The 24,654-nt window shown below is 48.7% G+C and overlaps 1 protein-coding gene and 1 pseudogene across 1 annotated transcript in view; both read left to right on the top strand.

Moving 5' to 3' along the window:
• LOC116957256 (uncharacterized) overlaps positions 1-24,654 on the top strand; it is a 631,244-nt gene that overhangs the window by 512,858 nt on the left and 93,732 nt on the right. The window lies entirely within an intron of this gene.
• Positions 1,007-24,128, top strand: LOC142906804 (uncharacterized; annotated as a pseudogene).

The raw sequence follows: 24,654 nt of genomic DNA, 5'->3' as shown, positions 1-24,654 counted from the left end.
TGGTTGTTGTGGTAGTGGTTGTTGTGGTGATAGTTGTGGTGGTTATTGTTGTGGTAGTGGTTGTTGTGCTAGTGGTTGTTGTTGTGGTGGTGGTGTTTGTTGTAGTGGTGGTGGTTGTGGTTGTTATGGTGGTAATGGTTGTTGTGGTGTTTGTTGTTGTTGTGGTGGTGGTTGTTGTGGTGGTTGTCATGGTGGTTGTTGTGGTGGTTGTGGTGGTGGTTGTAGTTATTGTGGTGGTTGTGGTTGCTGTGGTGGTTGTTGTGGTGGTGGTTGTTGTTGTGGTTGTTGTGGTTTTGGTGGTGGTTGTGGTGGTGGTTCTGGTGATTGTGGTTGTGGTGGTGGCTGTGGTGGTTGTTGTGGTCGTTGTGATTGTGGGGGTTGTGGTTGTGGTGGTGGCTGTGGTGGTGGTTGTTGTGGTGATAGTTGTGGTGGTTATTGTTGTGGTAGTGGTTGTTGTGGTGGTAGTTCTGGTGATTGTGGTTGTGGTGGTGGTTGTTGTGGTAGTGGTTGTTGTGGTAGTGGTTGTTGTGGTAGTGGTTGTGGGGTGTTGGTTGTGGTTGTGGGGGTTGTGGTTGTGGTGGTGGCTGTGGTGGTGGTGGTTGTTGTGGTGATAGTTGTGGTGGTGATTGTTGTGGTAGTGGTTGTTGTGCTAGTGGTTGTTGTTGTGGTGGTGGTGTTGTTGTAGTGGTGGTGGTTGTGGTTGTTATGGTGGTAATGGTTGTTGTGGTGTTTGTTGTTGTTGTGGTGGTGGTTGTTGTGGTGGTTGTCATGGTGGTTGTTGTGGTGGTTGTGGTGGTGGTTGTTGTAGTTATTGTGGTGGTTGTGGTTGCTGTGGTGGTTGTTGTTGTGGTGGTGGTTGTTGTTGTGGTTGTTGTTGTGGTGGTGGTTGTGGTGGTGGTTGTGGTGGTGGTTGTTGTGGTGGTGGTTGTTGTGTTGGTGGTGGTTGTTGTGTTGGTGGTGGTTGTAGTGGTGGTGATGGTGGTGGTTGTGGTGGTGGTTGTTGTTTACAGAGGTAGAGCCTCGCTGTCTCTCTCGTAGGGATGTCAATTGAGTAGCAGCGAGCATGGAAGCGATGTCCAGGTTGGAACTTTACAGCGCGGGGCCTAGCCACCCGGGGCCTTGCCTCCTGCCCTCGCCTGATCGCGTTTGCTTCAATTCTATCGCTTAAGTTTAATTTGTCTTCACTCGGCTCGCCACTTTGTCACTTTGTTTTACTTTTAAATATTCACGCAGTTTTTATTTCATTCTTTTTTTACCAGGCCAGGCCCGCTTGAGCTGCTGTGCTGCTTTTGTTTTTAGAAGCGACCTGCCGACATCACAAGGTGAGGCTCGTCAACAGCGTGGCGGTGTTCACTCTAGACGCGTGGCGGTGTTCACTCTAGACGTGTGGCGGTGTTCACTCTAGACGTGTGGCGGTGTTCACTCTAGACGCGTGGCGGTGTTCACTCTAGACGCGTGGCGGTGTTCACTCTAGACGCGTGGCGGTGTTCACCCTAGACGCGTGGTGGTGTTCACACTCTACATGTGGAGGGGAACCCCGGGTATCGGGAAGGAAATCCACGCAACCACGGGAAGAGAGATAGAGACACACAACTTCGGCTGTGTTGATTGATCCTCAATGAATTTGCTTGGTGGAGTGAGGAAGCATTAATTCTGAGAAGGTGAACGTGGCCAGGCGTGGGTCTGGACACACCATCACCTGTGTAGCATGCCAGTCCATGACAGTGGTGGAGCCAGTGGGGGTGGGGTGGCACGTGCCCCCCCCAACAGTCCGATCGAAATCCCTAATTTTGATTGGATCATTGGGGTTTATTAGTAACTAGCTTCACTACCCGGCTTCGCCCGGAACTTGTATTCTTGTCTTGGATATATTTCATATTACCTTATATTTCACTGAAAAACCCTTAAATGTTGATGCTTGCAAGAAGGAAAAAAGCCAAAACAAATCAAGTTACCTAAATCGGTTGTTTTCACTCAAGGAAATTTAACCTTAATCCACTTCTACGCAAGGTCGATTTTCGCCACTCTGGAATGAATGACGTGGCGAGCTGAAAATAGTCGCGTTCACTTAGAAATTCCAAACAGCATAAGCTGTGAAAATTTCATGACGCCAAAGCTCAACGTTGGAGAGGTTTTGCTGCTTCACACAAACAAACAGATATAATTTTCTGCTTCATATTTAAGATAGCCGTTCTACCCGTTCTTCGCACAAATATGTATTGAAACTCCGAGAAACCAATGGTTTCATCGGCCAGGAGCGACGCGCCACCTAAAATCTCCCGGCACGCTGTGAACAGCTCTAAGCATTGCAGAGCGCTTAACTCAGGTGTGTTGCGGGTTGACGTAACAAACTTCATGGTCATACAAAATACAAAAATATATTTTTATAATAAAGTATTAAAGCTTTCGTGACTGCGTAAAATTACTCATTTTTTTTTCGGTAAAGTCACGTATGTAGAAATACAATAAAATTATATTTAAACAAAAAAACAAAAAACAATCACGACGCTTCGATCACAATGCAAGCGATCTTCATCAGGTGTCAAGAACAAATCACGGAGGTAAATACAACAAAAAGATGAGAGACGAGAATTCAACAAACCTGAAAAAACATGTGAAGCACATCCAGTCAGGCCAACAACACAGACACTTCCTAGCGGACCACGAATTTCAGAAGAGTGTTAAATTTCGTGTTCAACCTTTGGATTGCAAATACCAGCATAGATAGAATAAAAATACGAGGTACAAGGTCAGTAGAAATACATATACATGTCCACCAAGAGGTAAGGGGGGAGGAAAGATGGACAGGGAGGCAGAGAGACGGGGGGGGGGGGGGGCGGAGGGATGAACAGAAGCTTAAATAGGAAATACGGTTGGAGGGGGGGAGGGGCCAGAGCGAGAGCGGCAGCTCAAACACGCACATCTTACACATACAAAACGGCAGCTCAAAAAAGGACCACCTCTTGTAGATACAAAACGGCAGCTCAAAAAATGACCACCTCTTGTAAATACAAAATGTCAGCTCAAAAAAGGGCACATCTTACACGTAATTACAACGGTAACTTCCCCGTAGAAGTGTGATAATAAAGTATTAAAGCTTTCGTGACCGCATAAAATTACTCATTTTTTTTTTGTAAAGTCACGTATGTAGAACCTCGTATTTTTCATTCTATCTATGCTGGTATGTGCAATCCAAAGGTTGAATACGAAATTTAACACTCTCCTGAAATTCGTGGTCCGCCAGGAAGTGTCTAACTGTGTTGTTGGCCTGACTGGATGTGCTTCACATAATGTTTTTCAGGTTTGTTGAATTCTCGTCTCTCATCTTTTTGTTGTATTTACCTCCGTGATTTGTTCTTGACACCTGATGAAGATCGCTTGCGTTGTGATCGAAACGCCGTGATTGTTTTTTTGTTTTAATATAATTTTATTGTATTTCTACATACGTGACTTTACCGAAAAAACCAATGAGTCATTTTATGCAGTCACGAAAGCTTTAATACTTTATTATCACACTTCTACGGGGAAGTTACCGTTGTACTTATGTGTAAGATGTGCCCTTTTTTGAGCTGCCGTTTTGGATTTACAAGAGGTGGTCCTTTTTTGAGCTGCCATTTTGTATTTACAAGAGGTGGTCCTTTTTTGAGCTGCCGTTTTGTATGTGTAAGATGTGCGTTTTTTATCTGCCGCTCTCGCTCTGGCCCCTCTCCCCCTCCAACCGTATTTCCTATTTAAGCTTCTGTTCATCCCTCCGCACCTCCCCCTCTCTCTCTCTCTGCCTCCCTGTCCGTCTTTCCTCCCTCCTTATATTTTTATACTTTGTTCATTGTGTACAGTACGGAACCTACCCACATGCCAAATTTCAAGTGTGTAGCATGTTGGGAAGTATGCTAAACACTTTCGAACAGACACACATATCCACACATTTCCCTTTTATATATATAGATAAATCAGCATTTTGCGACCCCCACTGCCACCGTTTGGCATATTATTACGTGCCAGGGACTCTATGAGAGGACAACAGTCCGAGTCCAAAATTGGCAATAAGTCACGGCAAAGCTGTTACAAGCGACTTACAGAATTGTGCGCAGTTGTGTATACAGTACACGACTTCCCTGATGGCAAACACTTTCAGCGAGCGCGGTGCCTATCATATGCGTCAAATAAAAAGCAAGGGACAAGTCCTTACTAACTAACAACTCCTTACAACTCCTTACTAACAACTCCTTACTAACAACTCCTCGCTTACTAACAACTCCTTACATACTAACAACTTACTTACTAACAACTCCTTACTTACTAACAACTCCTATCATTTTTCATTGCTGAAGGGGTTGCCCCATCTTCCTGAAAATCCTGGCTCCACCTCTGAGTGTGTGACAGGGTCAAGTTTGTATTTTGCAGTAAAGTCTATTAACTCTATTGAGCACGGAGGTTATATCAATACAGTTTATTTTTTATTTCCTCTGGAACTTTTTGTAAGAATGGAGTCAGGAAGTTATCACAGCACATGTGCAGTTGAAGTCAGAACTGTTCATCCCAGCATTCAAGGACATCTGTGCCTGGCTTCACACCTCTAAGTTGCGATTGAACATTAATTTATGCATTTCTGCATAACACAAACAGTATTATTTTCAACACCCTTTGGTATGTCAGCTGAATTTAGCTTTCATAAATATTCCTTTTGAAGCCAGATAGCCGAAATTGTGTGCTCGGAGTTTTGGGTTAACATTCATTTTGAAGATACGAGGGCTTCCAGGCATGTTTATGACATTCGCCCTCTCGTTGTGTGCCATAACAGCCCGTGTGATGAATTTGGGACACTTTTTCACTATATCATAAATATATGAATAAGTATAGACATGTAAGTCACCTTTGACTGTGTATATGCATTCCTCTGTGCATCAATACTGACGTGTAGATGGTGTGGATATTCTTTTTTTTCTCTCTGCAGCTGTCGCTTCCTCTGCAGAATTTGTCTGATGGAGCAAAGGCACTCAGCGCAGCTCGGTGCAAAAAGGCATCAATGGAACCGGCGTGCAAACAGCACGGATAGTACTGAACATTTGACACGGCACCAGATAACTCACACAGGAGAGAAACCCTTCAAGTGCAGTGTGTGCGGGAAGGCATTTTCACCGTCATCTGCTCTTGTAGCACACCAGAGAACACACACGGGAAATAAACCCTTCAAGTGCAGTGTGTGTGGGAAGGCGTTCACACAGTCATCTACTCTTGTAACACACCATAGAACTCACACAGGAGAGAAACCCTTCAAGTGCAGTGTGTGTGGGAAGGCGTTTTCAGATTTATCTCCTCTTGTAACACACCAGAGAACACACACGGGAGAGAAACCCTTCAAGTGCAGTGTGTGTGGGAAGGCGTTTGCACGTTCATCTACTCTTGTAGAACACCAGAGAACACACACGGGAGAGAAACCCTTCAAGTGCAGTGTGTGTGGGAAGGCGTTCACACAGTCATCTACTCTTGTAACACACCAGAGAACTCACACAGGAGAGAAACCCTTCAAGTGCAGTGTGTGTGGGAAGGCGTTTTCAGATTTATCTCCTCTTGTAACACACCAGAGAACACACACGGGAGAGAAACCCTTCAAGTGCAGTGTGTGTGGGAAGGCGTTTGCACGTTCATCTACTCTTGTAGAACACCAGAGAACACACACGGGAGAGAAACCCTTCAAGTGCAGTGTGTGTGGGAAGGCGTTTGCACATTCATCACATCTTCAAGTACACCAGAGAACTCACACGGGAGAGAAACCCTTCAAGTGCAGTGTGTGTGGGAAGGCGTTTTCAGATTCATCTGCTCTTGTAAAACACCAGAGAACACACACAGGAGAGAAACCCTTCAAGTGCAGTGTGTGTGGGAAGGCGTTTGCACATTCATCTACTCTTAAAAAACACCAGAGAACACACACAGGAGAGAAACCCTTCAAGTGCAGTGTGTGTGGGAAGGCGTTTGCACAGTCACCACATCTTCAAAAACACCAGAGAACTCGCAAGCATCAGAAGACCCACAAGGAGTGGAGTCTGAAATCAGCTTGTGGAAGTCAAAGTGGCGCAATGAGCCCATCCCTCATGAAACAAGAACCGGAAGAAAATCCAAGCTTGGACACTTTTAAAGGTATCGAGGTGAAATATAAAGAGGTGAAGGTGAAATATGAACAAGTGATGGTGAAGAGCGAAGAAGTGAAGGTAAAATGTGAAGATGATTCAACTCCAAAGTCGGACCGACACATTAATGGAGGAAACGTGAAGCAGGAGGAGAATTCTGACTGTGAGGCAGAGCGAGGCAATTCTCAGCAGTTTGTGGAAGTGGAGGTGTGGGTGGACTTCCTCCGAGACAATACGAAGTCAATTGGAGACCCGTTAGATGTGTAAGCTTGAGACGATGTCGCTCCAATAGATGCACCTTTGTCACAGGCCTTTAATGACAACAATAAAGTTGAACACTTAATTCCTAGGTTCAACCTGCAGGGTAAGAGCAGCCAGTCTTTGTGGACCTGTGGGTTGGGTAGATCTCTAACCATGAGCGAGAGTCAATAAGCTCCCAAGCATTCACAAGGTTCTAATTATTCCAATTATATGGTGGTTGCTTAATCGCCTCTGGCAATTCGGAGTTTTGTATCGTATCTTGTCTCAAACACTCGAAGAGCACCCCCAAATAGCAGCTGCCCCTGTGTGGCACAAGGTGGTGGCCCTGCACCGGCCTGCATGTGTACAAGAGCCTGTCAGTAGGGGGTGATGGTTGATGTGGGATCTTGGTTGTGTAGTTTGTAGGTAATGTTTAGAATTTGATACATTTTGACGCAGACGCCAGCATGCAATGGCCAACTCGTTTTGGCGCAATAGCACGTTGTACATACACTGTTAAGCAGACGGTGCATATTTTTTTAAAATAGCTTCTTGTTAATGCGATGTAACCTTACTCATTGGTTTTTTCGGTAAAGTCACGTATGTAGAAATACAATAAAATTATATTAAATACAAAACATATCACGACGTTTAGATCACAACACAAGCGATCTTCACCAGGTGTCAAGGACAAATCATGGCAAGAACAAATCATGGATGTAAAAAAGATGAGAGACGAGAATTTAACAAACCTAAAAAACATGTGAAGCACAACCAGTCAGGCCAACAACACAGACACTTCCTGGCGGACCACGAATTTCAGAAGAGTGTTAAATTTCGTGTTCAACTTCTGGATTGCACAAACCAGCATAGACAGAGTGAAAATACGAGGTACATGGTCAGTAGGAAAGACGGAGAGGCAAAGAGAGAGAGAGGTGAACAGAAGCTTAAATAGGAAATAAGGTTGGGGGGGGGGGAGCAAAAGGAGAGTGGCAGCTCATCTTGCGGCAGCTCAAAACAGCACATCTTGCATATACACAGAAGCGGGGGGGGGGGGGGGGGGGTGGGAACAGGCTTGGGGTGCACCTGTAATTCAATTTTGTTCAGATGCCTGTCAATAATTTAGAATGAATACTTGTCTGATTGTGTACGTACATGTAACATTTTGTGTAAAAGGGTCAAACATTGAATAAGTGATGTTAGGACAAAGTGTGTGTTTTGGAAGTAACCTGTATAGATAAGTCAGGTGAGACTCATTGTTCTTGTGATACAGGTCAAAGGGTATTTTATGTTTCAGGAAGCTTCTCCCTCTGGAGCAACTCATTGTCTTTGAAATAGGGAGCACACTCGGATCATTCATCAGTTACAAGGCATACCACTCAAAAGTTACACGTAGAGGAGATACATTCTCTACAACACGAATTATAATTTTGTATTACGTGTTGATGTAGATTTTCTCGAATTAGGACAAGAAATGGTCCTTGCTGATTAACGTCTGGATGTTCACAACCATGGCTTGAAGCAAGCCAGATCGCCTGCGGTGCCCCTCACAACCATTTACGGCCTGGGGCCAGGAAAGTCACGAAAAAAATTGCACACGAACGACGCCTCTACGCAAGCTCCCGATGCTCCGTTTTGAAGTTTTAAAATGAAACAACTTTGAATTGTATTATTTTGAATTAGATAATTGTATTTCTTCATTAAAAGCTTATTAATTGAAAACGATATTTCGTGTGAATTTTCTCGCGTCATTAAGTAGATGGCTTTGCCGGTGGTTTGGTTCGATGCGGACTTTCACCTGGTTGGGATCGCGGGATCGAGATGAGGCGACACAGAGCTGGCCGTGCGAGAAGACCGCCGTCCGCAAATTGATTCCAATGCGATCGAACGTCTGTCCCTGCGCCTCCGTCGTTCATGCAGGGGACGCGTAGGTTTGCAGCGCCCCCTGCATGAATATGACGGAACGTGCAGCGTTAGTCACGAAGTTGTGCGTAAGCGCCACAACAAGGCGCTGTAAGCTGACCTGCCACCACGTTCACGGGTCAACAGGGGGCAGCCGAGAGAGAGTGAGGTATGTACGGGTCGACCAAAGCAAACCCCCGCCCCCCCCCCCCCCCCCCGTGACCCGAGAATAACACCCCTGACCCCCCACCCGTCTCTAAGGCCCCTTAAGATAAGACCTTCCAGAAGGTTCTGGGAGGGGGGGTTGGTGGTTCAGGAGGGGAGGGGTGACCCCGACCTGGGGTTAAAAGCCCGGCCCTCTGGACGGGCCGGGGCAGTGTTCACCAACTCAAGCCTGAAGACATCCGAAGACCTGAAGACTGGACCAGCACCCGGGGACCCTCAACCGAGGCTCTTGTTAGAGCCGGGTTGTAGCGGACCGAGGTGGCTCGGACACCCTGGGACCCTCCCCGAGCTCTAGCCAGAGCCGGGTTGTAACGGACCAGAGGTGAGCTCCCGTACCCTGGCTGGGACGGGTCGTCCAGTCTTTCCTTAACGCCGGGCTAAGGGACCCGTGGGTAGCAGAGCCCGGAGTGTGCAGGCTGCGATAGAAGGGAGGCTGTCACTCCCGCAGGCTATCAAGTGGAAGGGGCCGTACTCCTTCGTGGTACAGTAGTGTGTAGAGCCGAGTTCAAAAGAGTTATAATAAACGCGTTGCCTCAACCAGACGTCTACGTGTGGTTAAGGACACAACACTTATATAAAAGAGTTTAGCCAGTGGGTTTTGAAAGTACCTTCGTCTTCCAGAAATAAATTTCGCGTGAGCCCACCACATTAAAACAATGCTCAGCTGAGCAGGGCGAGCCACGGGGGTGGGGGGTCACCTTATCTTTGCCACGTGTCGTAGCTCACGTGACTTCTGCCGCGACAATGTCTGGATGTTTTCGCCTGAGGACGACCGCTCGTGTTGCGATCGAAACGTCGTGATTTATTGTACTTTTTCTACCTGCGTGACTTCACTCAAAGAACCAAAGAGTATGAAAGACGTCTTGTCTGCTGATCTTGTTCATATCTATCTACATTGATATCCCACATTGCTTACACGTAGACACCACATACAATGAAATAAATAGAAACAGGTACGACTTCCGGGGATGGGCAAAGATTGAGGAATCTCTTTCAATGGAGCAAGTTAAGTTTGTTCGATTCAACATCTCTCTGTCCATCTGTGTCTCTGTTCCCCTCTGTGTCTCTCTCTCGCTGACTGTGTCTCTGTCATCTCTGTATCTTTCTGTCTTCCTCTTGTCTGTGTCTGTCCACCTTTCTCTTGTCAGTCTCTGTGTGTGTCTCTATCAGCATCTTTCCAACCGTATTCAACTACTGTCAGTAGCAACATGCGCCAATTCAACTTTCATGGCCCACGACTGCACGCGACTCAAACTTGCTCCGAGTCTCTGTGTGTATGTTGAACTTATTTCGCACCATACGTAGCCAACCATGCTAATCTGTTGGTCTCTGTGTGAGTCTCTGTGTGTTTCTGGAACTTCTTTTGCACTGTACGTAGCTGAACCTGCACAGGAGGAGCGGCTAGTATCTGTGGAGCTGTGGGCTGGGTACATCTGTCAGCAGGAGCGAGAGACAATGAAGCTCCCAAGCATTAACTACGTTATCAACATCATATTTGCACTCATAAGTCGCTTGTCTAATTGCCTCAGCAACTCAGTGTTTCGTATCGAATCTAATCTCAAACAATCGAAGGACCCCCCCCCCCAAGTGGCAGCTGCCCCTGTGTGGCACAAGGTGGCCCTGCACCGGCCTGCACGTGGACATGAGTCTGTCGGTAGGGGGCGATCATTGGAGCGCCATCTCCGTTGTGTAGTTTCTGGATAATGTTTGGAATTACCCCAATTTTGACCGTGACACAAATATGCAATGACCTGCGCGTTGTGAATGACACAACGCTATGTTTTACAGCTGCCGTTAAGCAGACTGCGCATATTTTGGTGAATGTTACTGGGGTAGCCAGGTCTGCCTGTCGGTGTTGAACCTTGAATCTCTGCAATAAATAGAGAATGTGCTACCGTATTCTTGGTTCTTTCGGTAAAGTTATGTAAATTGAAAACAATTTTTTTTGGAAAATAATCAACTGATGAAAAAATGCCATTGGTCGACTGACTTAGATGACTGGGCCCCCCACAGTGTGTGTGTACACACACACACACACTGTGTGTGTGTACGTGTACACTGTGTGTGTGTACACTGTGTGTGTGTGTGTGTACACACACACACACACAGTGTGTGTGTACACACACACAGTGTGTGTACACACACACACACACAGTGTGTACACACACACTGTACACACACGTGTGTACACACACACAGTGTACACGCAGTGTACACACACACAGTGTACACACACACAGTGTGTGTACACACACACAGTGTACACGCAGTGCACACACACACAGTGTACACACACAGTGTACACACACACAGTATACACACACACAGTGTGTACACACAGTATATATACACGCAGTGTACACACAGACAGTGTATATACACTGTACACACACAGTGTACACACACACAATGTGCACACACACAATGTGCACACACACACAGTGTACACACACAGAGTGTACAAACACATACAGTTGTTGCTGAGCTCACACACCCAAGGGGTCTCTGATCAAGGGAGGGAGCAATGGAAAATAAATCTAAATGAACTTAAACTCCAACCCCGCTCTGTGACGTCAACACTCAGCATTACCTCATCGGCGTGAAACGCCAGGGGGAGGTGTACCTCGCGAGTGACGTCATGTCACCAATGTATCCACCACACCCTGTCCACCGCGCCCTTGAGCGTGACGTCACCTCTGCCTGCGTCACTCCCCTTACCTATTCAAGTAGAATCCTTATTTGGGCAAAGCTACTCCCGGTGACTGGCGGCTCATTAACATAATATATTCATGAAAGTCATCGCGAGTTTAGAGTTTATTGCGACGAGTTCGGCACCCACGCCCATCCCTCCACGTATGGACCAGCCTCATTAACATAATTTATTGAAGTTACAGAGCCGCTCATTGTGGGAGGGGAGTGTTTTTTAACCCCGAAAGTGACGTCATGTCAACTCCTGCTGCCGCGTGACATCACGAAGTAACAGGAAGCTGCTGCTCCGCCGTGCACTGAAATCCGAGGTGAGAAATTCTCATCGCGGTTGTGGTTGTGGTGGTTGTTGTGGTGATTGTTGTGGTGGTGGTGGTTGTTGTGGTGGTGGTGGTGGTTGTTGTTTACCGAGGTAGAGCCTCGCTCTCTTTCTCGTAGGGATGTCAATTGAGTAGCAGCGAGCATGGAAGCGATGTCCAGGTTGGAACTTTACAGCACGGGGCCTAGCCACGCGGGGCCTTGCCTCCTGCCCTCACCTGATCGCGTTTGCTTCAATTCTCTCGCTTAAGTTTAATTTGTCTTCACTCGGCTCGCCACTTTGTCACTTTGTTTTACTTGTTGTTGTGGTTGTTGTGGTGGTTGTTGTGGTGGTTGTTGTTGTGGTTGTGGTGGTGGTTGTGGTGGTTGTGGTGGTGGTGGTTTTGGTGGTGGTGGTTGTTGTGGTGGTTGTTGTGGTTTTGGTGGTGGTGGTTGTGGTGGTGGTTGTGGTGGTGGTTGTTGTTGTGGTTGTTGTGGTGGTTGTGGTGGTTGTTGTGGTCTTTTTTGTGGTGGTTGTGGTGGTGGTTGTTGTGGTGGTTGTTGTGGTGGTGGTTGTGGTGGTTGTGGTTGTTGTGGTGGTTGTGGTTGTTGTGGTGGTAGTGGTTGTTGTGGTGGTGGTTGTTGTGGTGGTTTTTGTGGTGGTGGTTGTTGCAGTGGTGGTGGTTGTGGTGGTTGTTCTATTGGTGGTTGTTGTGGTGGTGGTTGTGGTGGTGGTTGTGGTGGTGGTTGTGGTGGTTGTTGTGGTGGTGGTTGTGGTGGTGGTGGTGGTTGTCGTTTACCGAGGTAGAGCCTCGCTCTCTCTCTCGTAGGGATGTCAATTGAGTAGCAGGGAGCATGGAAGCGATGTCCAGGTTGGAACTTTACAGCGCGGGGCCTAGCCACGTGGGGCCTTGCCTCCTGCCCTCGCCTGACCGCGTTTGCTTCAATTCTCTCGCTTAAGTTTAATTTGTCTTCACTCGGCTCGCCACTTTGTCACTTTGTTTTACTTGTTGTGGTGGTTGTTGTGGTTGTGGTGGTGGTTGTGGTGGTGGTTGTGGTGGTGGTTGTTGTTTTGGTTGTTGTTGTGGTGGTTGTTGTGGTGGTTGTGGTGGTGGTTGTGGTTGTGGTGGTAGTTGCAGTGGTGGTGGTTGTGGTGGTTGTTCTATTGGTGGTGGTTGTGGTGGTGGTTGTTATGGTGGTGGTTGTTGTGGTGGTGGTGGTTGTGGTGGTGGTTGTGGTTTTGGTGGTTGTGGTTTTGGTGGTGGTGGTTGTGGTGGTTGTTGTGGTGGTTGTTGTGGTGGTAGTTGTTTTACTTGTTGTGGTGGTTGTTGTGGTGGTGGTCGTTGTTGTGGTGGTTGTTGTGGTGGTTGTGGTGGTGGTTGTGGTGGTTTTTGTTGTGGTTGTTGTTGTGGTGGTTGTGGTGGTTTTGGTTGTAGTTGTGGTGGTTGTTGCAGTGGTGGTGGTTGTGGTGGTTGTTCTATTGGTGGTGGTTGTGGTGGTGGTTGTTGTGGTGGTGGTTGTGGTGGTTGTTGTGGTTTTGGTGGTGGTTGTGGTGGAGGTTGTTGTGGTGGTGGTGGTTGTTGTGGTTATTGTGGTTGTTGTGATGGTGGTTGTTGTGGTGGTTGTTGTGGTTGTTGTGGTGGTGTTTGTGGTTGTGGTGGTGTTTGTAGTGGTTGTTGTGGATGTTGTGGTGGTGGTTGTTGTGGTGGTTGAAGTAGTGGTTGTGGTGGTTGTTGTGGTGGTGGTTTTTGTGGTGGTTGCGGTGGTGGCTGTGGTGGTGGTGGTTGTTGTGGTTGTGGTGGTTGTTGTGGTTTTGGTGGTGGTGGTGGTTGTGGTGGTGGTTGTTGTTGTGGTGGTGGTTGTTGTGGTTATTGTGGTGGTGGTTGTGGTGGTTGTTGTGGTAGTGGTTGTTGTGGTGGTGGTTGTTGTGGTGGTTGTGGTTGTTATGGTGGTTGTTGCAGTGGTGGTTATGGTGATGGTTGTTGTTGTGGTGGTGGTTGTGGTTGTTGTGGTGGTTGTTGCAGTGGTGGTGGTTGTGGTTGTTGTTCTATTGGTGGTGGTTGTGGTGGTGTTTGTGGTTGTGGTGGTTGTTGTGGTTGTTGTGGTGGTTGTTTTTGTGGTGGTTGTTGTGGTTTTGGTGGTGGTGGTTGTTGTGGTGGTTGTTGTGGTGGTGGTTTTGGTGGTGGTTGTGGTGGTTGTTGTGGTTTTGGTGGTTGTGGTTGTTTTGGTGGTGGTTGTGGTGGTGGTTGTTGTGGTGGTGGTTGTTGTGGTTATTGTGGTGGTTGTTGTGGTGGTGGTTGTGGTGGTGGTGGTTGTTGTTGTGGTTGTGGTGGTTGTTGTGGTGCTTGTTGTGGTTTTGGTGGTGGTGGTTGTGGTGGTTGTGGTGGTGGTTCTGGTGGTGGTTATTGTGGTGGTGGTTGTTGTGGTTGTTGTGGTGGTGGTTGTTGTGGTGGTGGTTGTTGTGGTTATTGTGGTGGTGGTTGTTGTGGTGGTGGTTGTTGTGGTTATTGTGGTGGTTGTTGTGGTTATTGTGGTGTTGATTGTGGTGGTGGTTGTTGTTGTGGTGGTTGTGGTTGTGGTGGTGTTTGTGGTTGTTGTGGTGGTGTTTGTGGTTGTTGTGGTTGTTGTGGTGGTGGTTGTTGTGGTGGTTTTTGTGGTGGTGGTTGTGGTGGTGGTGGTTGTTGTGGTTATTGTGGTTATTGTGGTGGTGGTTGTTGTGGTTGTTGTGGTGGTGGTTCTGGTTGTTGTGGTGGTGGTTGTTGTGGTGGTGGTTCTGGTGGTGGTTGTTGTGGTTATTGTGGTGGTTGTGGTTGTTGTGGTGGGGTGGTTGTGGTGGTGGTTGTTGTGGTGGTGGTTGTGGTGGTGGTTGTTGTGGTGGTGGTTGTTGTGGTGGTGGTTGTTGTGGTGGTGGTTGTGGTGGTGGTGGTTGTTGTGCTGGTGGTTGTGGTGGTGGTTGTGGTTTTGGTGGTTGTGGTGGTTGTTATTGTGGTTGTTGTTGTGGTGGTGGTTATTGTGGTGGTTTTTGTGGTGGTGGTTGTTGCAGTGGTGGTGGTTGTGGTGGTTCTATTGGTGGTGGTTGTGGTGGTGGTGGTTGTGGTGGTGGTTGAGGTGGTGGTGTTTGTGGTGGTGGTTGTTGTGGTGGCAGTTGTGGTGGTTGTGGTGGTGGTTGTTGTGGTGGTTGTTGTGGTGGTGGTTGTTGTTGTGGTGCTTGTTGTTGTGGTGCTTGTTGTTGTGGTTGTTGTGGTGGTGGTTGTGGTGGTTGTGGTGGTGGTGGTTGTGGTGGTGGTTGTGGTGGTTGTTGTGGTGGTGGTTGTTGTGGTTTTGGTGGTGGTGGTTGTGGTGGTGGTTGTTGTGGTTTTGATGGTGGTGGTTGTGGTGGTGGTGGTGGTGGTGGTTGTGGTGGTGGTTGTCGTTTACCGAGGTAGAGCCTCGCTCTCTCTCTCGTAGGGATGTCAATTGAGTAGCAGCGAGCATGGAAGCGATGTCCAGGTTGGAACTTTACAGCGCGGGGCCTAGCCACGCGGGGCCTTGCCTCCTGCCCTCGCCTGACCGCGTTTGCTTCAATTCTCTCGCTTAAGTTTAATTTGTCTTCACACGGCTCGCCACTTTGTCACTTTGTTTTACTGGTTGTTGTGGTGGTTGTTGTGGTGGTGGTTGTGGTGGTGGTTGTGGTGGTGGTTGTGGTTGTGGTGGTTGTTGCAGTGGTGGTGGTTGTGGTGGTTGTTCTATTGGTGGTGGTTGTGGTGGTTGTTGTGGTGGTGGTTGTTGTGGTGGTTGTGGTGGTAGTTGTGGTGGTAGTTGTTTTACTTGTTGTGGTGGTTGTTGTGGTGGTTGTTGTGGTGGTGGTGGTTGTTGTGGTGGTTGTTGTGGTGGTTGTGGTGGTTGTTGTTGTTGTGGTGGTGGTGGTTGTGGTGGTGGTTTTGGTTGTAGTTGTGGTGGTTGTTGCAGTGGTGGTGGTTGTTCTATTGGTGGTGGTTGTGGTGGTGGTTGTTGTGGTTTTGGTGGTGGTTGTGGTGGTGGTTGTTGTGGTGGTGGTGGTTGTGGTGGTGGTTTTGGTTGTAGTTGTGGTGGTTGTTGCAGTGGTGGTGGTTGTTCTATTGGTGGTGGTTGTGGTGGTGGTTGTTGTGGTTTTGGTGGTGGTTGTGGTGGTGGTTGTTGTGGTGGTGGTTGTTGTGGTTATTGTGGTGGTTGTTGTGGTGTTTTTTGTGGTGGTGGTTGTTGCAGTGGTGGTGGTTGTGGTGGTTGTTCTATTGGTGGTGGTTGTGGTTGTTGTGGTGGTGGTTGTCGTGGTGGTGTTTGTGGTGGTTGTGGTGGTGGTTGTGGTGGTGGTTGTTGTGGTGGCGGTTGTGGTGGTGGTTGTTGTGGTGGTTGTTGTGGTGGTTGTGGTGGTAGTGGTTGTTGTTGTGGTTGTTGTTTTGCTTGTTGTTGTGGTTGTTGTTGTGGTGGTGGTTGTGGTGGTTGTGGTTGTGGTGGTGGTTGTGGTGGTGGTGGTTGTTGTGGTTTTTGTGGTGGTTGTGGTAGTGGTTGTTGTGGTTTTGGTGGTGGTTGTGGTAGTGGTTGTTGTGGTTTTGGTGGTGGTTGTTGTGGTTTTGGTGGTGGTGGTGGTTGTTGTGGTTTTGGTGGTGGTGGTTGTTGTGGTGGTTGTCGTTTACCGAGGTAGAGCCTCGCTCTCTCTCGTAGGGATGTCAATTGAGTAGCAGCGAGTATGGAAGCGATGTCCAGGTTGGAACTTTACATCGCGGGGCCTAGCCACGCGGGGCCTTGCCTCCTGCCCTCGCCTGACCGCGTTTGCTTCAATTCTCTCGCTTAAGTTTAATTTGTCTTCACTCGGCTCGCCACTTTGTCACTTTGTTTTACTTGTGGTGGTTGTTGTGGTGGTGGTTATTGTGGTGGTGGTGGTTGTTGTTGTGGTGGTTGTTGCAGTGCTGGTGGTTGTGGTGGTTGTTCTATTGGTGGTGGTTGTGGTGGTTGTTGTGGTGGTGGTGGTTGTTGTGGTGGTGGTGGTTGTTGTGGTGGTTGTTGTGGTGGTTGTGGTTGTTGTGGTGGTTGTTGTGGTGGTGGTTGTGGTGGTGGTTTTGGTTGTAGTTGTGGTGGTTGTTGCAGTGGTGGTGGTTGTGGTGGTTGTTCTATTGGTGGTGGTTGTGGTGGTGGTTGTGGTGGTGGTTGTTGTGGTTTTGGTGGTTGTGGTGGTGGTTGTTGTGGTGGTGGTTGTTGTGGTTATTGTGGTGGTTGTTGTGGTGGTGGTTGTTGCAGTGGTGGTGGTTGTGGTGGTTGTTCTATTGGTGGTGGTTGTGGTTGTTGTGGTGGTGGTTGTCGTGGTGGTGTTTGTGGTGGTTGTGGTGGTGGTTGTGGTGGTGGTTGTTGTGGTGGCGGTTGTGGTGGTGGTTGTTGTGGTTGTTGTGGTGGTTGTGGTGGTAGTGGTTGTTGTTGTGGTTGTTGTTGTTTTGCTTGTTGTTGTGGTTGTTGTTGTGGTGGTTGTGGTGGTTGTGGTGGTGGTGGTTGTGGTGGTGGTTGTTGTGGTTTTGGTGGTGGTTGTGGTAGTGGTTGTTGTGGTTTTGGTGGTGGTGGTTGTGGTAGTGGTTGTTGTGGTTTTGGTGGTGGTTGTTGTGGTTTTGGTGGTGGTTGTTGTGGTTTTGGTGGTGGTTGTGGTGGTGGTGGTTGTGGTGGTGGTGGTTGTTGTTTACCGAGGTAGAGCCTCGCTCTCTCTCTCGTAGGGATGTCAATTGAGTAGCAGCGAGTATGGAAGCGATGTCCAGGTTGGAACTTTACAGCGCGGGGCCTAGCCACGCGGGGCCTTGCCTCCTGCCCTCGCCTGACCGCGTTTGCTTCAATTCTCTCGCTTAAGTTTAATTTGTCTTCACTCGGCTCGCCACTTTGTCACTTTGTTTTATTTGTTGTTGTGGTGGTTGTTGTGGTGGTGGTTGTGGTGGTGGTTGTTGTGGTGGTTGTTGTTTTGGTTGTTGTTTTGATTGTTGTGGTGGTTGTGGTGGTGGTTGTGGTGGTTGTTGCAGTGGTGGTGATTGTGGTGGTTGTGGTGGTGGTGGTTGTTGCAGTGGTGGTGGTTGTGGTGGTTGTTCTATTGGTGGTGGTTGTGGTGGTTGTTGTGGTGGTGGTTGTGGTGGGAAAGGTCCTGGCAAGGATTATTCAGCATCGCCTTGCCAGGCACGCTGAGGAGAGGCTTGCGGTGCCCCAATGCGGTTTCAGGAAAGGGCGGTCCTGCACAGATGCCATATTTTCTGTCCGTCTGCTACAGCAGAGGTGTAGGGAATTCCAACAAGACCTACATCTCTGCTTTATTGACCTGGTCAAGGCCTATGATATCATCAGTAGGCCTGGGCTCTGGGTCGTTCTTCGTGCTTTTGGAGTACCTGACCCTCTGCTCACGATCATTAAGGACCTTCATGATGGTGAGCGGGCCCGGGTAAAACTACGTGGCCGGGAGTCAGAGCCATTCCCTGTACACCTTGGGGTGCGACAGGGATGTCCTCTGGCTCCCACATTATTTAACATCTATTTTGACCACGTAGTTCGTGAAGCCTTCAATAGCTGTACCGGGGGAATCTCCATATGGTACAGATATAATGGGAGGCTAATCGATGCCCGGGTGCGGTCAAGGGATGGCTCCCTATTGCTCAACCACGTTATGTATGCTGATGATTTGGTAATAGCTGCTCAGTCAGAGGAGGAGTTGGAGACGCTGCTGCTGAGACTGGAGCGTGCCACTAAGAGGTGGGGCCTTACCATCAGCCCCACCAAAACTAAGCACCTGCCTGGGTATTTTGTACCATCGGACGCTCCACCCCCACAACTCCCAATCGGTGATGGGGCAGTTGTGGAGAGAGTGGAGCGTTTCCCATACCTGGGCAGTGTGCTTATGACTGGCTCCAGTTTAACAGCAGAGGTCTCACTCCGAATCAGTCGAGCGGCAATATCTTTTCATCGGTTGCGTAACGCTGTGTGGAAGCTACCTGGTCTGTCGCTCCGCACTAAGCTTCAGGTCTTCTCGGCCACGGTCATTCCCTCCCTTCTCTACGCTTGCGAAACGTGGACCCCCCTAATGGAACATCTTCGCCGGTTAGAAACATTTAGGCTGGCCTGCCTACGATCCATCCTGGGTTTAACCAGACTGGATTGTGTGAGGAGCTCACAAATCCTTGAAAGATCTGGGCAGGGTCCCATCGGTGAGCTCCTCCGGCAGGCAAGGCTGCGATGGCTGGGTCATGTAGCCCGCATGCCCAGCCACCGCATGCCGAAACAGCTTTTGTTTGGCCGGATTGAGGGGGCTAAGCGGGCGCGGCACGGGCTAGAGAAGAGATGGAGTGATGTGGTACAGGAGGACGTGGAGCTGAGTGGACTTGCCGATGACTGGTACCAGCGGTGTCAAGATCGGCCTCTGTGGAGCAGGCTCGTGAAGGATGCTACTGGGCAGTTGGAGGCAGGCGCCCTCCAACAACAACGGAGGGCGGAGGAGCGATGCTCACAACAGCGAGCGGAGCGCCGGGTGGCTAAAGCACAGCAGGTTGGCACAGTAGGGGGCACAGGTGGTGCATCAGCCAGTCATCTCAGTCAGTCGACCCGTGGCACCTGGGTCTGCCCCGTGACCTCCTGCCAGCGGGCGTTCGACACTTCACGTGGCCTCAGGGTGCACATAGCCTGGCACAAGCGTCGTGGTGACGTCACCGCCACTTAGTGGCGAATGGCGGTTGTTGTTGTTGTGGTGGTGGTTGTTGTGGTTTTGGTGGTGGTTGTTGTGGTGGTTGTTGTGGTGGTAGTTGTTTTACTTGTTGTGGTGGTTGTTGTGGTGGTTGTTGTGGTGGTGGTTGTGGTTGTTGTTGTGGTGGTGGTTGTGGTGGTGGTTTTGGTGGTGGTGGTTGTGGTGGTGGTTGTTGTGGTGGCTGTTGTGGTGGTAGTTGTTTTACTTGTTGTGGTGGTTGTTGTGGTGGTGGTGGTTGTGGTGGTTCTATTGGTGGTGGTTGTGGTGGTGGGTGTTGTGGTGGTGGTTGTGGTGGTGGTTGTTGTGGTTTTGGTGGTGGTTGTGGTGGTGGTTGTTGTGGTGGTGGTTGTTGTGGTTATTGTGGTGGTTGTTGTGGTGGTTTTTGTGGTGGTTGTGGTGGTGGTTGTTGTGGTTATTGTGGTTATTGTGGTGGTGGTTGTTGTGGTGGTGGTCGTTGTGGTTTTCGTGGTGGTGGTAGTTGTTATGGTGGTTGTTGTGGTTTTCGTGGTGGTGGTTGTGGTGGTGGTTGTTGTGGTGGTCGTGGTTGTTGTGGTGGTGGTTGTTGTGGTGGTGGTTCTGGTGGTGGTTGTTGTGGTTATTGTGGTGGTGGTGGTTCTGGTGGTGGTTGTTGTGGTTATTGTGGTGGTGGTTGTGGTGGTGGTTGTGGTGGTGGTTGTGGTGGTGGTTGTTGTGGTGGTTGTTGTGGTGGTTGTTGTGGTGATGGTGGTTGTTGTGGTGGTTGTGGTTGTTATGGTGGTTGTTGCAGTGGTGGTTGTGGTGGTTGTTGTTGTGGTGGTGGTTGTGGTTGTTGTGGTGGTTGTTGCAGTGGTTGTGTTTGTGGTGGTTGTTGTGGTTGTGGTTGGTGTGGTGGTGATTGTTGTTGTGGTCATTGTTGTGGTGGTGGTTGTTGTGGTTTTGGTGGTGGTTGTTGTGGTTTTGGTGGTGGTGGTTTTGGTGGTGGTGGTTGTGGTCGTTGTTGTGGTGGTGGTTGTTGTGGTGGTGTTTGTGGTGGTGGTTGTCGTGGTTTTTGTGGTGGTGTTTGTGGTGGTGGTTGTGGTGGTCGTTGTGGTTGTTGTTCTGGTGGTGGTGGTTGTGGTGGTGGTTGTGGTGGTTGTTGTGGTGGTTGTGGTGTGGTGGTGGTTTTGGTGGTGGCTGTGGTGGTGGTTGTTCTGGTGGTGGTTGTTGTGGTGGTTGTGGTGGTGGTGGTTGTGGTTGTGGTGGTGGTTGTTGTTTACCGAGGTAGAGCCTCCCTCTCTCTCTCGTAGGGATGTCAATTGAGTAACAGCGAGCATGCAAGCGATGTCCAGGTTGGAACTTTACAGCGCGGGGCCTAGGCACGCGGGGCCTAGGCACGCGGGGCCTAGGCACGCGGGGCCTAGGCACGCGGGGCCTAGGCACGCGGGGCCTAGGCACGCGGGGCCTAGGCACGCGGGGCCTAGGCACGCGGGGCCTAGGCACGCGGGGCCTAGGCACGCGGGGCCTTGCCTCCTGCCCTCGCCTGATCGCGTTTGCTTCAATTCTCTCGCTTAAGTTTAATTTGTCTTCACACGGCTCGCCTCTTTGTCACTTTGTTTTACTTTTAAATATTCACGCAGTTTTTATTTCATTCTTTTTTACCAGGCCAAGCCCGCTTGAGCTGCTGTACCGCTTTTGTTTTCAGAAGCGACCTGCCCACAACACAAGGTGAGGCTCGTCAACAGCGTGGTGGTGTTCACTCTGGGCGTGTGGCGGTGTTCACTCTCTATATGTGGAGGGGAAACCCGGGGATCGGGAGGGAAATCCACACGACCATGGGGAGATAGAGAGAGAGAGAGACACGCAGCCTCGGCTGTGTTGATTGATCCTCAATTAATTACTTGATGGAATGAGGAACTATTAATTCTGAGTAGGTGGACGTAGCCAGGCATGAGTCTGGACACACCACCACCTGTGAACCATGCCAGTGCGTGACAGTGGTGGAGCCAGTGGGGGTGGGGTGCCACGTGCCCCCCCAACAGTCCGATTGAAGGGGTTGCCCCCCTAACTGAAAATCCTGGCTCCACCTCTGAGTGTGTGACAGTGTCAAGTTTGTATTTGCAGTAAAGTCTATTAACTCTATTGAGCACGGGTCTTATATCAAAACAGTTTATTTTAGTTTTTTCTCTGCAACTCTTCGTAAGAATGGAGTCAGGAAGTTATCACAGCACACGTGCAGCTGAAGTCGGAACTGTTCATCCCAGCATTCAAGGACATCTGTGCCTGGGTTCACACCTCTAAGTTGCGATTTAACATTCATTTATGCATTTCGGCATAACACGAATAGTATTATTTTCAACACTCTTTGCTATGTCAGCTGAATTTAGCTTTCATAAATATTCCTTTTGAAGCCAGACATCCGAAATTGTGTGCTCGGAGTTTTGGGTTAACATTCATTTTGAAGATACCAGGGCTTCCAGGCACGTTTATAACCATTTGCCCTCTCATTGTGTGCCATAACAGCCCGTGTGATGAATTTGGGACACTTTTTCACTATAACATGAATATATGAAGAAGTATAGACTTGTTAGTCACGTGTTACTGTGTGTATGCATTCCTCTGTGCATCGATACTGACGTGTAGATGGTGTTTATATTCTTTTTTTCTGTCTGCAGCTGTCGCTTCCTCTGCAGTATTTGTCTGATGGAGCAAAGGCACTCGGCGCGGCTCGGTGCAAAAAGACAACAATGTGACCGGCGTGCATACAGCACGGATCGTACTGGAAATTTGACACGGCACCAGAGAACACACACGGGAGAGAAACCCTTCAAGTGCAGTGTGTGTGGGAAGGCGTTTGCACATTCATCTGCTCTTGTAACACACCAGAGAACACATACGGGAAAGAAACCCTTCAAGTGCAGTGTATGTGGGAAGGCGTTTGCACAGTTGCCACATCTGCAAGTACACCAGAGAACACACACGGGAGAGAAACCCTTCAAGTGCAGTGTGTGTGGGAAGGCGTTTGCACATTCATCTGCTCTTGTAACACACCAGAGAACACATACGGGAAAGAAACCCTTCAAGTGCAGTGTGTGTCCGAAGGCGTTTGCACAGTCACCACATCTTCAAGCACACCGGAGAACTCACACGGGAGAGAAACCCTTCAAGTGCAGTGTGTGTGGGAAGGCGTTTACAGATTCATCTGCTCTTGTAACACACCAGAGAACACACACGGGAGAGAAACCCTTCAAGTGCAGTGTGTGTGGGAAGGCGTTTTCACAGTCACCAAATCTGGTAAAACACACGAGAACACACACGGGAGAGAAGCCCTTCAGGTGCAGTGTGTGTGGCAAGGCGTTTACATGTTCATCTGCTCTTGTAACACACCAGAGAACACACACGGGAGAGAAACCCTTCAAGTGCAGTGTGTGTGGGAAGGCGTTTGCACGTTCATCTGTTCTTATAACACACCAGAGTACACACACAGGAGAGAAACCCTTCAAGTGCAGTGTGTGTGGGAAGGCGTTTGCACATTCATCTACTCTTAAAAAACACCAGAGAACACACACAGGAGAGAAACCCTTCAAGTGCAGTGTGTGTGGGAAGGCATTTACACTTTCATCAAATCTTCATGTCCACCAGAGAACACACATGGGAGAGAAACCCTTCAAGTGCAGTTTGTGTGGGAAGGCGTTTACACATTCATCTGGTCTTGTAACACATCAGAGAAGACACACGGGAGAGAAACCCTTCAAGTGCAGTGTGTGTGGGAAGGCGTTTGCACATTCATCTACTCTTAAAAAACACCAGAGAACACACAGGAGAGAACCCCTTCAAGTGCAGTGTGTGTGGGAAGGCGTTTGCACAGTCATCTACTCTTGTAGCACACCAGAGAAGTCACGGGGAAGAGAAACCCTTCAAGTGCAGTGTGTGTGGGAAGGCGTTTGCACGTTCATCAAATCTTCATTTACACCAGAGAACACACAAGCATCAGACGATCCGCAAGGAGTGGAGTCTGAAATCAGCTTGTGAAAGTCAAAGTGGCGCAATGTGCCCATCCCTCATGAAACAAGAACCGGAAGAAAATCCCAGCTTGGACACTTTTAAAGGTATCGAGGTGAAATATAAAGAGGTGAAGGTGAAATGTGAAGAAGTGATGGTGAAGAGCGAAGAAGTGAAGGTAAAATGTGAAGATGATTCAACTCCAAAGTCGGACCACATCAATGGAGGAAACGTGAAGCAGGAGGAGAATTCTGACTGTGAGGCAGAGCGAGGCAACTCCCAGCAGTTTGTGGAAGTGGAGGTGTGCGTGGACTTCCTCCGAGACAATACGAAGTCATTTGGAGACCCGTTAGATGTGTAAGCTTGAGACAATGTCGCTCCAATAGATGCACCTTTGTCACAGGCCTTTAATGACAATCAATGAAGTTGAGCACTCAATTCCTAGGTAAGAGCGGCCAGTCTTTGTGGACCTGTGGGTTGGGTAGATCTCTAACCATGAGCGAGAGCCAATAAGCTCCCAAGCATTCACAAGGTTCTAATTATTCCAATTATATGGTGGTTGCTTAATCGCCTCTGGCAATTCGGAGTTTTGTATCGTATCTTGTCTCAAACACTCGAAGAGCACCCCCAAATAGCAGCTGCCCCTGTGTGGCACAAGGTGGTGGCCCTGCACTGGCCTGCATGTGTACAAGAGCCTGTCAGTAGGGGGTGATGGTTGATGTGGGATCTTGGTTGTGTAGTTTGTAGGTAATGTTTAGAATTTGATACATTTTGACGCAGACGCCAGCATGCAATGGCCAACTCGTTTTGGCGCAATAGCACGTTGTACATACACTGTTAAGCAGACGGTGCATATTTTTTTAAAATAGCTTCTTGTTAATGCGATGTAACCTTACTCATTGGTTTTTTCGGTAAAGTCACGTATGTAGAAATACAATAAAATTATATTAAATACAAAACATATCACGACGTTTAGATCACAACACAAGCGATCTTCACCAGGTGTCAAGGACAAATCATGGCAAGAACAAATCATGGATGTAAAAAAGATGAGAGACGAGAATTTAACAGACCTAAAAAACATGTGAAGCACAACCAGTCAGGCCAACAACACAGACACTTCCTGGCGGACCACGAATTTCAGAAGAGTGTTAAATTTCGTGTTCAACTTCTGGATTGCACAAACCAGCATAGACAGAGTGAAAATACGAGGTACATGGTCAGTAGGAAAGACGGAGAGGCAAAGAGAGAGAGAGGTGAACAGAAGCTTAAATAGGAAATAAGGTTGGGGGGGGGGGAGCAAAAGGAGAGTGGCAGCTCATCTTGCGGCAGCTCAAAACAGCACATCTTGCATATACACAGAAGCGGGGGGGGGGGTGGGAACAGGCTTGGGGTGCACCTGTAATTCAATTTTGTTCAGATGCCTGTCAATAATTTAGAATAAATACTTGTCTGATTGTGTACGTACATGTAACATTTTGTGTA

The sequence above is a fragment of the Petromyzon marinus genome, chromosome 71 (assembly GCF_048934315.1).
Source record: "Petromyzon marinus isolate PM22_M1 ecotype Great Lakes invasive population chromosome 71, UKy_Petmar_22M1.pri1.0, whole genome shotgun sequence".
Classification (NCBI taxonomy): domain Eukaryota; kingdom Metazoa; phylum Chordata; class Hyperoartia; order Petromyzontiformes; family Petromyzontidae; genus Petromyzon; species Petromyzon marinus.
The sequence above is the reverse complement of the archived record's forward strand: the minus strand, read 5'-3'. Positions and strand labels throughout refer to the sequence as shown.